This window comes from Haliaeetus albicilla, chromosome 6 (genome assembly GCF_947461875.1).
Source record: "Haliaeetus albicilla chromosome 6, bHalAlb1.1, whole genome shotgun sequence".
Lineage (NCBI taxonomy): Eukaryota > Metazoa > Chordata > Aves > Accipitriformes > Accipitridae > Haliaeetus > Haliaeetus albicilla.
The window spans coordinates 40,798,891-40,813,363 of NC_091488.1; the positions used below are offsets into that span (position 1 = coordinate 40,798,891).

Sequence of the window (14,473 nt, forward strand, 5' to 3'; positions counted from 1 at the left end):
TACCAGGTGTTTCACCCTGATTTCATTTGAGACAAAAAGCAGTTAAAAAAAAAAAGAAAACATGACCCTGTCCTTGGTTATTTTCGTCAGTCTGGTTAGGGTGGTGTTGCTAGCGGTATACCAGACACCGGAGCTGGCAGCACACTGCACCGAGCTGGGCAGTGAAGAAAACACAGTTGTTTTCAAGCGCTCTCGAGCTTCTGTTGCAAAACCGCCTCTTCACATTTCACTAAACCTTGCCTTGACCCTCCTGTCCCACAGAAGAGGCTGTTCTGCCCTATGTCAGGGCATGACGCTGCTGCACGAGGTTTCAACCCTCAGCTTAGGACGTGTGGGTTCCTCCCCCGAGGGCCGCAGAAGGTGCCCGACCGTCTCAAGCTTGCTGCTGGGAGGCTGCCACTTGCCCTGCCGGGGCCGGGGCCTGCCCCGGGGAAGAAGTAGGAGAAGGTTGGAAAAGCCGCGGTGGAGAGGTGCTGCGGTGGGGAGGTGAGGGGCTGGCGGTTGTGGTCGGTTGGCCTGTGAGGTGAGACACGGAACATTCCGGCACCACAGAGGAGAGGGGAGGGGAGGGCGCCCCCCCGGGCGGGGCACGGGGAGCAGCCCCGTGAGGGGAGGCAGGGGCAGGGGCTTAGGGGGCTGCTGCTGAGGAGCAGGCAGGGGGACTGGACTCCGGGCAGCACCTGCTGAGGGAAGAGTTGGTGGCCATGGCTCCTTCGAGCTCTCCTGAAGGTGGGAGAGAGCTTGTGCTCTCTGGGCTTTTGTTTCAGCTGCTGCCCGGCAGCTCCCTTGCACTCATTTCAATATTCTCTGCTGTGGGGTCCTTCCTCCTCTCTGCCTCCACCTCACCACTCCCCCTTGCTTTTGCTCACAAATTCCTCCACTGACTCCCCTCCTCTGCCCCCAAGCAAACCAGCAGAGTGGGCCGCAAGGGCCGCTACGCAGCCGTGGTCCCATTTGCTTTTCCTGTCTTATACAGTCATGGCGGATCCAAACTAATGCATGGTGGCCAAACTGCCCTGCAGCCAGGCTGTATGGGCGCTTCATGTGGGACTTAGGTGAGGCTCAGGATATTTGGGTGAGGATGGAAGTCCTGGTTCATTCTGCTGCTTCTTTCAAGCCCCACGTGCCTTGGTAGTGTTTTTGGGTGTCTGAAATATCCTATCCTCGTGTCACCTCCACCAAAGACTAATGGGATGTGTAAGTATCTGGAGCACCTGTTGCCCATGTATATGTCCTGTCTGCCTGAAATAAAGGGGGTTTTTTCACCTGTCTAGAATGAGGTAGGAGGAACAGAGTGGACAATGTAATTCTTGAAAATACAAATAGGCATGGATGAGTCCATTTTTCTCAGCGAATAGTGTGTTGTCACCTGAGAACTAGAAAAGAATAAGAAAAAATGCAAGAAAAAATGATGCCTGAAGGAGAGATTGGAAGTAACTCTGGTATTCTAGCTGTACCCTTTTAGAATTACATCCTCTTAACAATCTGCAACCACCCTTCCCATCCCTCTTATTTAATGGGTTTAAGGCAAATGCATTTGATTGCATACTAAGGGCTGAAGAAAACAAAAGACAAAAAGATTGTCAAAAGCCAAAAAGTTTGTCAAAGGCCAAAACCCAAAAGTTTGTGAGTCAGACTTTCCCTCAGGTTTTCCTTCATATGCCTAACTTCTGTGTGTTAAACTACCTGGAACTCTCTTCTCAGTGGTAACTCCAAGGAGGACTGAGGGACTCACGACTTACACCTCTAGGTTTGTTTCTTTCAGTACACCGTGGTCTCTGACTGCTGGCATCCCATGAGAAGCAAATTGCCATGACTAATAAGTTCCATCTCACACTTCACATGAAGAGGTTTGGTGGCTTTTTCCAGAGCCTTAAATTGAATCAGGGATAAGCCAACAAAGAGATTACAGACATATCAAGAGTTTACTTTGTGTGATTGCCACATATTTGCTGCCAGATACAGTATCCTGTTTTCCCTCTACACTTCACTTGGAGATCACATCAAATAAATCTCAACTTCTCAGTTATGTAGAAATAAAGCAAGCTGCCCTTCAGTTTTGAAATTTTTTTTATTTAGCAAGAAATGAACAAAAAACCCACCAGGCATTATGCTGAGGGAATTCACTGTGATTTGAGAAGAGATCATGGTGAAAAGGTTTTTTCAAGTCTTTTTTGGGAGATGACCTGTGAGCCCGAGTCATGACAAACAGGATTGGGGGAGAGGAGAGAGAAAAACAACTCACTGTGGGCTTTTTCACTTAAAAATACTTTGGTTATTTACTGAGAACTTTTCCTCTGAGCCGTGACCTATTTCCACCTGCTGCATGACATTTGATGAAGCAAATTACTATAATGAATCCATTGTTATAGTTGGAAATAAATTTCCTCACTGGCGGAGGTTAGATTTTAGGATGGTTTAACAGCCTTAGACCTTACAGTCAGCACGTTTGGGTGGATGCTCAGGTTTCTTCAGTAGCTCCTCTCCTTTTAGGCCTCTTAGTGTGGCTGAGCACAAGTGACCTTTCCTCTTTCATCTACAGAGACCAGTGCTAGTCTCTGTAGCAAAGTTGCTGCTTGTTACCCACCAATGGTGAGTCCATAAAATATGCATTCTTTATCTGTCACAATGAAGCCCATTGTGTTGAATTGCCAGTATAAAACCAGATTCAGGCTAATTACGCTGCAAGGATTGGTATATTTGGAAAGTTTAGCGGTCTTTAGTTGCAGTCAGTAAATAGGAGGACTAAATAATCCCTCTGCTGAACACCCTTGCAACAGACAGGTGCTGGTGAATGCATTCAGCTCTGGCAAATAAGCATGTCTGAGTCTGTGGGAAAGAAAACAGAGCATCTCCAGTGCCTGTGCAAACCTGATTGATAGAAAAATTCTTTCCCCTGTCTCCCAGTCAGTTTATTTGTGAGCATGTGAGCCACGGCGGCACAACTGACATGCCCACCAGACTTACCTGTTCTCTTTTGTACTATATATGCACTGCTCTGCTTACAGTTTAGGCCATGTCAGAACCTGGCTTCACTGGAAGTGAAATAAATCTATTAGAAACTTGTCATTCAAACAGCCCCTTGTTAATGAGGTAAATCCTTTCTAGCTGCTGGTGGAAGAAAGCAGCTGATCCTATGAAATGCAAATTTAGGCACTCAAAATGATCTTACTAGATAAGCAGAAGTTGTGAACACTGTGACGTGGAAGATGAAGGGAGGTGCTGAGGAAATTTGGTTTATATTCTTCGATGGATGCGAAATGTTTGTATGAATTTTGCCATGGATGTTTAGTGCAGGTACTCTACAGACACTATAACTTGATTCATCCATCTTTTGTGAAAATTACAGAGTACTTAATAGCAGATTCTGAAGGGTTTATTGTCATAGTAAGTAAAATATGTGTGTAGATGTATAAATATGCTCTGTACTTTACAGAAGAAAAATAAGGCAGATTCTTGCCCCAGGAGCTCATCGATCAGCTCCCAAATGCCCATGCTGAATTCCAGCTTTCAGAATTGCAAGTACCAGGCAGTCATTCCACATGCCTTGAATTCAGGGGTTTGCTGGGGCTTCAACTCTTGCTACGTAGCCCCAGCCCTTTCTTTTACTGTGTCTCTGGGTTGGCTTAAGAGGCTGTTGCACTGTGAACTGTGAGAGAAACAAATGATTCCCCAACCTAGTAATTCCAAGATTTGTAGGGCTCTGAAATAGGTACAGAACTGGGAAGTGAATTTGCAAGTTTATCCCCTGGCACTTTCTCTGTAAGCAGTTGAGCCTAATAGGTGTGAATAGGGCACTTCTATTGAAACGCAGCACCCAGGTGCCGCCTCCAGAAGAACCAGCGGTGGGTTAGGGCCACACACACTCAGGCTGAGGGAATGAGACTGGGGCAGCTGGCCTCACTGCCTTTAGTAGTTGCACTGTAGAAATCTCTTCTCTGTCAGGATGCTGGGTGCTTTACTGAAGATCCCCAAGGCCTGGCTTTATTTTTACTGATTAGAAACATGTGACCCATGTCCTCACATCCCAGAGCTTAGAGGAAAAGGTTGGAATTCAGTGGTAATCTGAACTGTTTGGCTCTGACCCAACTGTAATAGGAATAAAAGCTTTAGTGGATATAAGTGAATATCAAACCTGTAGGAGAGGGCCTTGACAGAGTGGGATGGAGATCCCTGTGGCACAGGAAGGAAGATTTCACTTGCTCTGGCCTATCATTTTTGAGACGTGCTGCTTTTTCACTGATATTATAACCAGAGTATTTGACCATTCTCTTCAGTGATTTATTTCCATGTTACTAAAGCGAATTCTGTTCTACATGTCCTGATATCCCTGGGAGAGGGAGTCTTATTACATGACCTTAAACCCTGTTCATCTTTGTTTATTCTTACCAACGTGGTGCATGGATTGTTACTAGGGATCTGTTGATGGCAGGTTGTGACCTCAATGAACTAGCTAGAAAACAGTTGTTGTCATACTGCAGAAATCACCACAGCAATAAACTCCAGTTACTGTTTGTCAGTAGACGTTTGTGGACTCAGACAATTGCTGTCTCTTAATATCTTATCCCCTTACTAAAATTTCTCTGCATCAGGCAGGGCCTGATGGAGAGGACATAATGAGAGAGAAAGACTGTATTTTTCCTGGTAAACTTAGTTTTTAGAACTCTCAAGCAAGCATTAAGTTCATAAGAAAAGAATATTGACATTATCTTACAAATGCTTTTATCTATCTCCAGGCCAGAAAGCTGCTTTTCTGGAGCTTAAACTGTAGCCCTTGAAGCATGTAGATTTTGTGAGCCTGTACTGTGTGGAGTGGAGAACAGGCTTGCCAGTGAAAGTTATAGGAATTTTCAGTTTATAAGTATGTAGTGCTTGCAATAACATCATAAATATTTCATTTCACATCACACTTGCAGTTCCTAGCACTGTTAATATAGATGTATTGTCAATCCCCAGCCACTGAGGAAGGCGAGCTTGTCTGGAAACTGGTTCATTCCTTTACTGGAAAGCCCATTCCCTCCAAAAGTCTGTAGTGAGCTCGTTGTAAAGTGTGGGCCCCTGGTTTCCCTTCTAAGCACAAGGAGAATATTTTTGTTATTTCTTCACCAATAAAGATTCTGGGATCTCTCATCTGACTTCCTGACATGTTTGTTTACCCTGGGCTTGAATAAATCTTCCACCTTTTTAAGCCACAGACGGAAGAACCGTGTCTCAGTGTAACATCTCAATTTCCTTAAATCTGTTGCTGGATAGATGGTGGAATCATATTTGCTGCCAATTTGCTCAGTAATGCAATGTGAGCAGGACTGTAGCAGCAGTAAAACACCACTGAAAATGATGAATATTTTTCCCTTGCAAGGCAATGTCTATATACACACGCATTAGAATCCCAGCGAGCTTCCTTAGTCCTTTTGTGTTCATGTGTATCTTAACATCTTTAGAAGTGGTTAGCTGTGAAATAATCTGAAAAATAAACTGAGATGTTTATCTGAGAAATGAGCACAATTTTACATCTTCAGTTTGTTTTATGTAACTATGTTAATAAAAGCTACAAAATCCACTCTTTGCATTGAACGTGAGCAAAGAGTGAATATGAAAAAGAAGATGATTTTCCTCTTTAAAGGTTTTGATGTGCCAGTGTGATGGTATGTCAGAGGTGGCTGGCAAAATCTGTGACAGTCCAGGTGCAGATGTCAAGGCTCTTTCTGCAAATTTAGAGATGTGTGTCCCTGGAACTGCTCCATCATTTCCAACATCTGACTTGACACTCAAAGTGGAGGGTCCAGCAATGAAGATTTTTACTATGTTAGGTTGTATGCTATGTCAGATAGTGGCCCAGAAATTTTAAGTAGGATGGTCCAGCCCAGCAGCAGCCATGACACCATGTCTCACGGGGCTCAGCTTTAGCTGCGTTTGCATTGGCAAAGCTCCATGGAAATGAAGAAAAGAGATGGTGATGATGAGATGAGTTTTGCCTAAGAGCTGAGGACGTGGCTTTAGGTTAATATTATACAAGCCCAATAATTCCAAAATCTTTGAATAATCTTGAATGCAGACTTTGGAGCCTGCTGGACCTGCTTTTTCAAGTGTGTCATTGAAGGACCCCAATGACTTTACAGCTGTGATCTTGCAGAATTTCCGGGTTTCATAGGGTGGAGCTGTGCAGAGCCACAGCTCTCATTGAGTACCCAATATCTACCAAGGACTAAGAGCTTTAATGCAGCAGTTTTCTGAAACGTGCAAGAGCACGTGGAGCCCTCTTCAGTGGAATCCTGCAAGGGGGATATCACAACATTTGGCTTTCTGCATGGAGCATAAGTGCCTAAGATTTGACTGTCATAAAACTTCACTGCCTCTGAAGAGAGCATCATCCTGTCTAATGACACAAAATGGATTAGATTAGATATCTTTGATGTTATCTTGTGTATTTACAAAGCATGCAAATACAGGGACATATTGCCCCAAATACAGTAGGAATCAAGTTGTCTCTTTGTTTTCAGTTCTTAACTTTTCAGTGACAGCATGGTGAAAGCTGCCTTTCTAGACTTTTTCTCAGAGTTACCAGGGCATCTACTGATATGTTGAATTTTGTTTCTTCTTTTTCTTTGCTGTCACTTGCATAGCTCCTTCCCCCTGCTCTAATCCATATAAAAGCATGCATGCCCTTGTGATATAAATGAGTACCTAATGAAGCTGTTTTGCTGATGTGATTGAGGTTTCTGAACTGCTTTTCATTTGCCCATGCTTTGGGTAGTTAAGGTACTCGTGGCTTGAGGTTACTATCACCTGCTATTTTTACAGTTATCACACTTTGATAATTTGTTCTTTAATGACTTTGTGTTTAGTGGCTTTGTCCAAAGGACTCAGTTGAACTTTAAGCCAGATTTTAAGAGCTCCGTTAATTTCACTCTTTTCCAAATCCAGATACACAAATTAATGAGGCAAATGTTGATCTCTCTGAAAACCAGCTGAACTGTTTCTATCCCTTCCCATATATTACCACTAAGAAATCCCTGTTGAAAGTGAGACAGTAGTTATTTTAGCAGTGGCTGTTGCAGACTATATCCCACCTCATAATGGCAGGGTGGCTAGATCTGTAAACTTGCTTACCAGGAAACAGAGCAGTCAACAATCCAGTCACATGTGGCGTGAAAACCATACTTGCAAAAAGAGCAGGAGAGAGCTGAATGTGACACCTCCGACTCTTCCCAGGGGCAGTTTACTTTGTTGCTTTTCTACAAATAACCAGGTTTTGAGAGAGATTTTATTTCCTCTCCCAAAGTTTGTATATTCAGAGTAGTGTTTCCTAACACAGACTCTGTGCTCATCCTGTGTTCTTTGTCCTTTCATCTCCAGCATTCCAACATTAATATTTTGGTTCTGCGGTTTCCTGACTGTACTGTAGTATTATACATGAATGCCTCTAGTTTAGCTAACAGCATGTGCTTTGAACTATTATTATTATTAATATTGCTATTATTATTTCTGTCAGAAATACAGAGCCCCGAGACAGAATAAGAGCCCTACAGCAACAGGTGTTTCATACACAAATGCACTGTTTCTATAACACATCTAGTTTTCTAACTGTTTCAATAGATTTCTAATTTACTAGCAAACTAGAAATCTTCGGTATTTCCTTAAGCAGACACTTTGTTATCTTTTATTATGTTCCAGAACTTTTAATTATTTATTTGCTTGGTAGGGGCTCGTTGTCACTGAGTTTTGTCTTTGTACAATGCCATCCTCATTTGCCTAAGTCTCATTGCATTTCTGTAGATACATCTTGTCAGTATTGTCTTTAAACTTGTTTAGGGAGAAGACCAAGTGGAAGGGAACAAAAGTAGTCTCTGCATAATATCAAGCACAGTATCTGTCTCTGAGACTTTGCACTGGCTTTTGTGCACATGGCTGCTGGTCCTTGCAGCCAATGAAGTCCTTACATTTCATTGTCTAACACACAAACAAGCACCAGCTACAAAGAATACTGTAATGAAATGCAACGTGGTTTTGCCTTGTGTAAATCAAGCTGAGCTTAAAGCAGATCTCCAGTTCCTGTGAGCCTAAATACTGGTGAAATTTTGAATCCAGGTGTAAATTCTGTAGCTCAGGCTGACCTGTAGCATTTTAATTACTGGATATCGCTAGGACTTGGTTAGTACTTGATGGTTCAATTCCTGACAGTGACTCATTTCCTGCTTACTGCCAAATGAAATGTGCTTCAACATAAGGAAACAGGGAGGAAGAAAGGATAGGAAAAAGTCAGCCCACTGCTATTTAATAAATGGCATTGGACTAAAATCTTTTGTTCTGGGAATTATTTACAAGAATGCATGGTCTGTGAAAACTAAGCTGGAGAATCTCCATGTTGAATCTCTCCAGACCAGAGCAAACTGTGAAAGCCAACAACAAATAAACCACCAAAGCCAGTTTTAACCAAAAAAAAAGAAAAAAGGTCCACTCTGAGGCTTGTACTTTAGCACAGAAAGTGCAAAATACATTAGATTGACTTTAAAAAAATAAAAAAGGCATATTCTAAGTGGTTGCAGTGAACCATGAATTCTGTCACTCCTCTGTTCTTCCAGTGAAGCAGGATAGATTTATAAGTAGTTTTAAAAGCGGGGGAATGGGCAGATTGTCCCTCAAGTCAGTTTGGTTCAGAGCAGTCTGATGTAGCTATACTTCCTATCATCATTGGATGAAACGGCATTTCTGATGTAGCTATACTTCCTGTTATCAGTGGATGAAACAGCACTTTTTCTTCACACACAGAAGATAAAAACTGCTAAAGGGTGTAACTTTCTCTTTTGCTGGTTTCCAATTGCTCTTCATATTCTTCTAGAATTCACTGTTCTTCCTGGAAAAGCATCCTCAAAGTGCTTATGCAGATCATAGGCAGCTCTTTATATCTTATGCCTGTAATAATAACAAAATATCCTCTATACATGATAGCTCATTTGCCCCTTGAAGTCAGCCAAAAAGGCTCCAATTTAATTTAGTGATCTTTGGCTCAGACTGTGAATGTTTATTTACTAATGTCACACTAAGAAACATCACTTGAGTTTTGTGAAAAACAGCTGAAGGCTGTATATTTATGCTCCTTAACTTACTTTTCTCTTAAAAGAAGATACACACATCCTTAAGTCAAGCCTAGCCCGAATTTACTGCTGTCAAAGAAAACCTGACAACAATAATGTTGTGTTAAAGCAGCTGCATTAAAGGGAGAAATATTTTAGCTATCACAGTGTTCTCAAACTCAGACCTGCTATTTTGATAGGACCTTGTACATACCTTTTTGACTAAAGCATACTGAAAAGCTTCATCAATTAGCACTATACCCTTTGGGCTGGCACTGCTCACTGCTTCCATGCTCTTCTTCATTAGAAGAAATGTACCTGACCTATAGTTGTACTTCTAAATATGTTTTCAGCTACTTCCTCTGCACATAACCAGACAGCCGCCTTAAGATACAGCCACCCATAATTCTTTAGAGGACCTTTAATGAGGGCAACTCAGAGCAGGCAGCAATTTTAAAGAATATTTAGTCTAAGACATAATGAGTGAGTGACAATGTGCATATTGCTGTCAGGGCATTGAGTTGGCTCTTCAGCAGAAAATAACCGGGGTATGTCAGTGTTTGTCTTCAGGAGCTCCCTTTAGGAATTTTGATGATGCTGCCTCTCATGAAAATGATTCTGTTTCACTGCCTCTACAGGAGCAAATTTAGTGACAGGTTTCAGCAGTGATGTAGGAATTGGCTCTTTTCCATCCTAACTTAAAAACAGGACTTTGTATGCTATTCTACTTAATGAAGATGCTGTGGTTTTGTCTATGCACAATTGTAAGGAAATGAAAAGCAATTGAAAAAATATTCAAAAGCCATTCATTTTCACTTTTATAATGTAACTTCTACAGTGGTCTCTTCTAAAACATGAGGAAATATTTACTAAGAGAGACCTAATTCCAATTCCGAAATGCGCCTGATGCTTGTGATCAAAAGTAAGCACATTAAAATACCCTAAATTACAATGTAAACATAAGGTTCTTTGTATAAATCAGTCTCACAGTTTTGTGATAAGATTTCCTATTATGACTTTGTTACTTTTATGAGGTAAAGAATGTTTACTGTAAATTTAGGGTATTATAATAACTTAGCAATGATTGCCAAAGTTCTTTTTGTTAGGAGCAAACTTTGTTTATATTCTTCTGTATTTTTAATGTAGTGAATATATTTTTTTAAAATCACTCTTTTGATCTTTATCTTCCTCTCAATGTGGATTCATGAAACTCTGCTGTATCATGGGGATTGTCATGTAGATTGTCACAGAGCTTCTGTTACAGGTATAAATTGAGCAATTTACCTCTGCCTCTAAGTGCCTCTAAAACCCAGCAAAGGGTTTTACTCATGTTATTTATATTCCTTCCTCAAGAAGAACTTGTATTCGTAGTTGGTGGCTTTAACAGAACGTGTCAGGTATGGATGAAATATGGGGCTGTCACCCCCAATGAAATTGAGTTCTGCAGCAGTATCAGGCATTTGGGTTTTATTCACTTTGTTAAGCAGTTTCTATAGAGAGTCCACATCCTGAATCTGACAAAGAAAATACTAAAGGGAGAAGCATAAAGGTTTGTGAAGTGTTGGAATGATGTTTCAGCTGCCTTGAGCTGAACAAAGTTCCTAACAGATGAAAAACATTTTTGTTCACTTGAGATAACTGCAAGGCAGCCAAATGATTACATTCAAACTTTCCAAAGCTTGCAAACTTTTGCTTCTGAGTCAAAGCCAAACATCAGTAACTGCTGCCCAGAAGGGATATTGTTGTTTGGAAAGAGAGAGACAGCTATAACTGATTGCAATGCTGAGCCTGGAAATTCCATCTCAACCTTATCTTCAGCATCATGCTTTTGCAGCGCTCTCACAAGCTCCACCACTGCTGAAGCAGCAATCCAGGAGCAGCAGACCTACCTTTATGATGCAACGAACTGCCCCAACAAAAAATGTATTGAATCCCTGCATCAAGAATGATGTAGTCTAGTAAGCAGGTAGCCTGGAGAACAGAAAGCAGTCATCAGTGTTCCTTCCAAAAACATGCATATACCGCATAAAACTCAGCAACTAATCTTTTTTTGATTTGAAACACCATGTGGCCAAACAAGATGTTCTGCCAGAGTTAAATACAGATTAGCCTTTATCAAATGACTGTGAATAGTTGGCTATTAACAGAGAATTTGGGCCTTCAAATCTTGCCCTACAGCAATTTATTTTTGTGTGTTTTGTTGTTAATGAGATCTCACCTGTTCTTTTAAAAACAGTTGCTCTTGGAGTCAGAACTAAACGTTCCAAAGAGCTGTCATAAATTAAAAAGAAATAGGTAGAATCTCTGCAGAAGCAGGTCAGCATAGGGAATGCCTTCAGAACAGTTTAGTATTGGACTGAGAGGAGATACTGATTCCAGGATACTTGTGGAGAATCAAAAATGACAGACATGCAATATTCAGTTCTTAAGCTTACTTAAAGGCATCAATATGTCTCTATCCAATCTTCCCCAGGAAGGCTTTCCTAAAGACCATAGTATAATCTTCCCTTCTCAAGCATTCTGCCATTTTTAATGGGAGAAGGAATTAACATTAGAAAACAGACCAAAAAAACCCACTCCCACCCTGAAAACAGTGCTTTTTCTGTGGTGCTTCTAGTATGTATATGGATTTTACTTAGCACCGACCAAAATGTTCCTTTTCTAAGAGGAGAACTGACTCTTGTAAAGGGCTGAGAAGATTCTGGGCATCTGGAGTCTATCCTCGCTGCCTGCTCTTCAGTTAAATACAGTTGCAGGCTCTCTGCTGTACATAGGGGGATAAAAAGCAGATGTCTTTCAAATCCCATGTGAAGTTTCTGTAACTGTCATTGAAAAGAAAACACCTTTGACTTGTGCACCAGGCAAGTCTGAACTGAAACCACAGGGAGAGAGTAAACACGATCCTCCTGGTGTCATTTTTAGAGCCTCTTTTCTGTCCATAACTGCTTTTTAAATGTAAATAAACACTGTTCCCTTTAATATGTGAATTTCTGCCCTAGGAACACTATTAGGGATTGGACAAATATTACCTCAGTGTATATTCAGACATTATTAAAACAAATTACTCTATTGCAGTACAGCTAAGGCCCATTCATTCATTCATAATGGTGGAGGACTGTGCAATGTCCCTGAGGTATGCCAGAAACAACTGCTCTGTTGTAAGCTTACACACTGAGTTATTTAAAATTGATTTATTTTGTTAATATCGTATAATGGCTCCCAGGAGGAGATGAAAACAAACAGATCAGAGCTGATTATGCCTCCAGGTTATTCCCTGAGACAAGGCAGTAACTCTTGGGTCTAGAACTTGCAGCTACAGAAAGATACTGCTTTGTGCTTTGTGTGCTTTTTTCTCCCTGCATCCCTTTGAACTTCACAGTATTCATATGCCTCAGGTCTTAAACCACCACAGGCCTGCATTGTACAGCTTGGCCCATGGTCTCCAGATTGCCTGAGCTGTACCTGGCAGAAGTCCAAAGGGGTCTTGTAGACACAGCTATAGTTAGTTTTAAACCACCCGTACAACTCCCCTGTTCTTGGGCTCCTCTAGTCTTGGGCCACCTATTGGCATGGGATAAAACTGTCCAAAGAAAAAATCTCCAATAGCTGGGGATTCTCGGTGGACAGAGACAACAAGTTTGCTCCCCCTTTTATATTCTGTGTATCGAATACACAAAAGGCATGACCTAGAACACAAAAGTCTGTATTGGCTTTGGCTCAGCCTAGAGATTCATGCCAGCTAGGAAATTTGGACCCATGTTCCGATTTGGCTCCCAAGGGGAGTTCTAAGATCTAGAGATGCCTCTCTTCCTCTCAAAACCATTGTTCATGTGTTGCATGTTTCTGACCCTCCGTTTGTTTCCATTTTCCTGTCATATGCAGGTTTCTGTAGACTTTAATCTACAGGTCAGTGTTATGACTATACAGTAGCTTTCTCTTGCCACAGGAGAGGTCATTGCTAACCTTGCTGCTGTGAGAAAGGGAGTAAACAGCCCATGAATTGTTTTTGCAGGAACACAGCAAAATGCTGGAAACAGGATGGGAGCAATGTGCTAAGTCCTGTGCCCACACACACTCTGAAGTCCTGTGAATGCTCTCAAACCAGATGCTATGAAGCCAGTTGAATATGGCTCACTAGAGACAGTGGCTAAGAATGTAATTTATTGAGTAAGACTGTGGCACTAGCTGCTATCACTGTTGCCATAGTGCCTTCTGGCTGCAGTCACAGATGAAGGACCTACTATAGTGGGAGCTGCTTTGCTCATATACAAGTGCACCGCAAAGCGGTATGTATCATATATACCAATCCCCATCCCAGCAAAGCTGTAGACGGACTGTCAGATCTTTGCTCTAAACCTAAAGTTCACACCTTAGAGCTACTTGACTGCTGATCATAATGCAGCCCCAAAAGAGTAAATCCTTGGGATTTTGTTGCCTGGCTGTGCTTTCCTCTGCAAGCCATATTTTAAATAGTCCTTGAGGAGCAGAAGCTGCCTGGCCTGAAGGATGATAGATAGTTGAAAGCAAAGTAGCCCCGTATCTAAAAGAGAATCACAAGATTTTGCTTATATTCCTGGATCCCTGAGGCTTCAGTGGATAACAAGACCTTATTTAAATCCCTTGGCAACAATCTAGGGATCTGTCCAATAAAACAGTTACATTACTTCCAAATAAGATGAGGCCAGGACAAGGATATGTTTCTGATTTCTTAATGTCTAGTTTAACTGTTGCTACTTTAATGATATGTTTGGACTTCAGATTTAGGCCTGATTCAAATCTCTGAGGGCTGAACTTTTGAGGCATAGTTGTCCATACATCTCTTGGGTAGCTGTACCAAGCTTAAGTACATTAGACTGGGTAAGGCTGACGCAACTTTGACCCTGGAATGTACTTACACCTGTGGCTGGCATTGGCTATTTCTCTGGGAAGCTGGTAAAAAGTGTTTTTTCAACAGTTTTAGTGGCACAGGGGTTCATCATTTTATTGCAGAGAGTAGGAAAGACACATTCTGCAGTGCTGTCTTTAGAAAAGGGGCAGGCTCTGGAAGAGACTACACTCTACTGTGAGCGTACTGCCTACCGTGTATCTGTTTAATCTATTGCCTCCAGTGTAAGATTAATACACCACATGATCACTCCAGTTGTTACCAATAGTGATGGTAGTCCGGCGGCCTGTTCCTGTGCCATCAGTTTCCAGCTTCAGTGAACCAAGGCTGAATGTCATGGTGTGTTCCTCAGACTACAGAATGCCCCAAGCTTCCCATTTTTGTGAGTTTTCATCTACCTTCTGTGACAGTCCCACTTCTCTCCTATGACCAGACACTAATATCTCCACTTGATTCAGGAGAATCCTTCAGTGAAAGAATCAGGTTCTCAGTGTGTGAACTGGTAACGTGTAAT

General features: G+C 41.8%; 1 long non-coding RNA gene across 1 annotated transcript in view; it reads left to right on the forward strand.

Moving 5' to 3' along the window:
* Positions 1–300: 300 nt before the first annotated feature.
* Positions 301–14,473, forward strand: part of LOC138685720 (uncharacterized) — a 32,058-nt gene continuing 17,885 nt past the window's right edge. Inside the window, exon 1 of the long non-coding RNA XR_011325124.1 lies at positions 301–486. This is a non-coding gene — a long non-coding RNA (uncharacterized lncRNA). The remainder of the gene's footprint in view (positions 487–14,473) is intronic.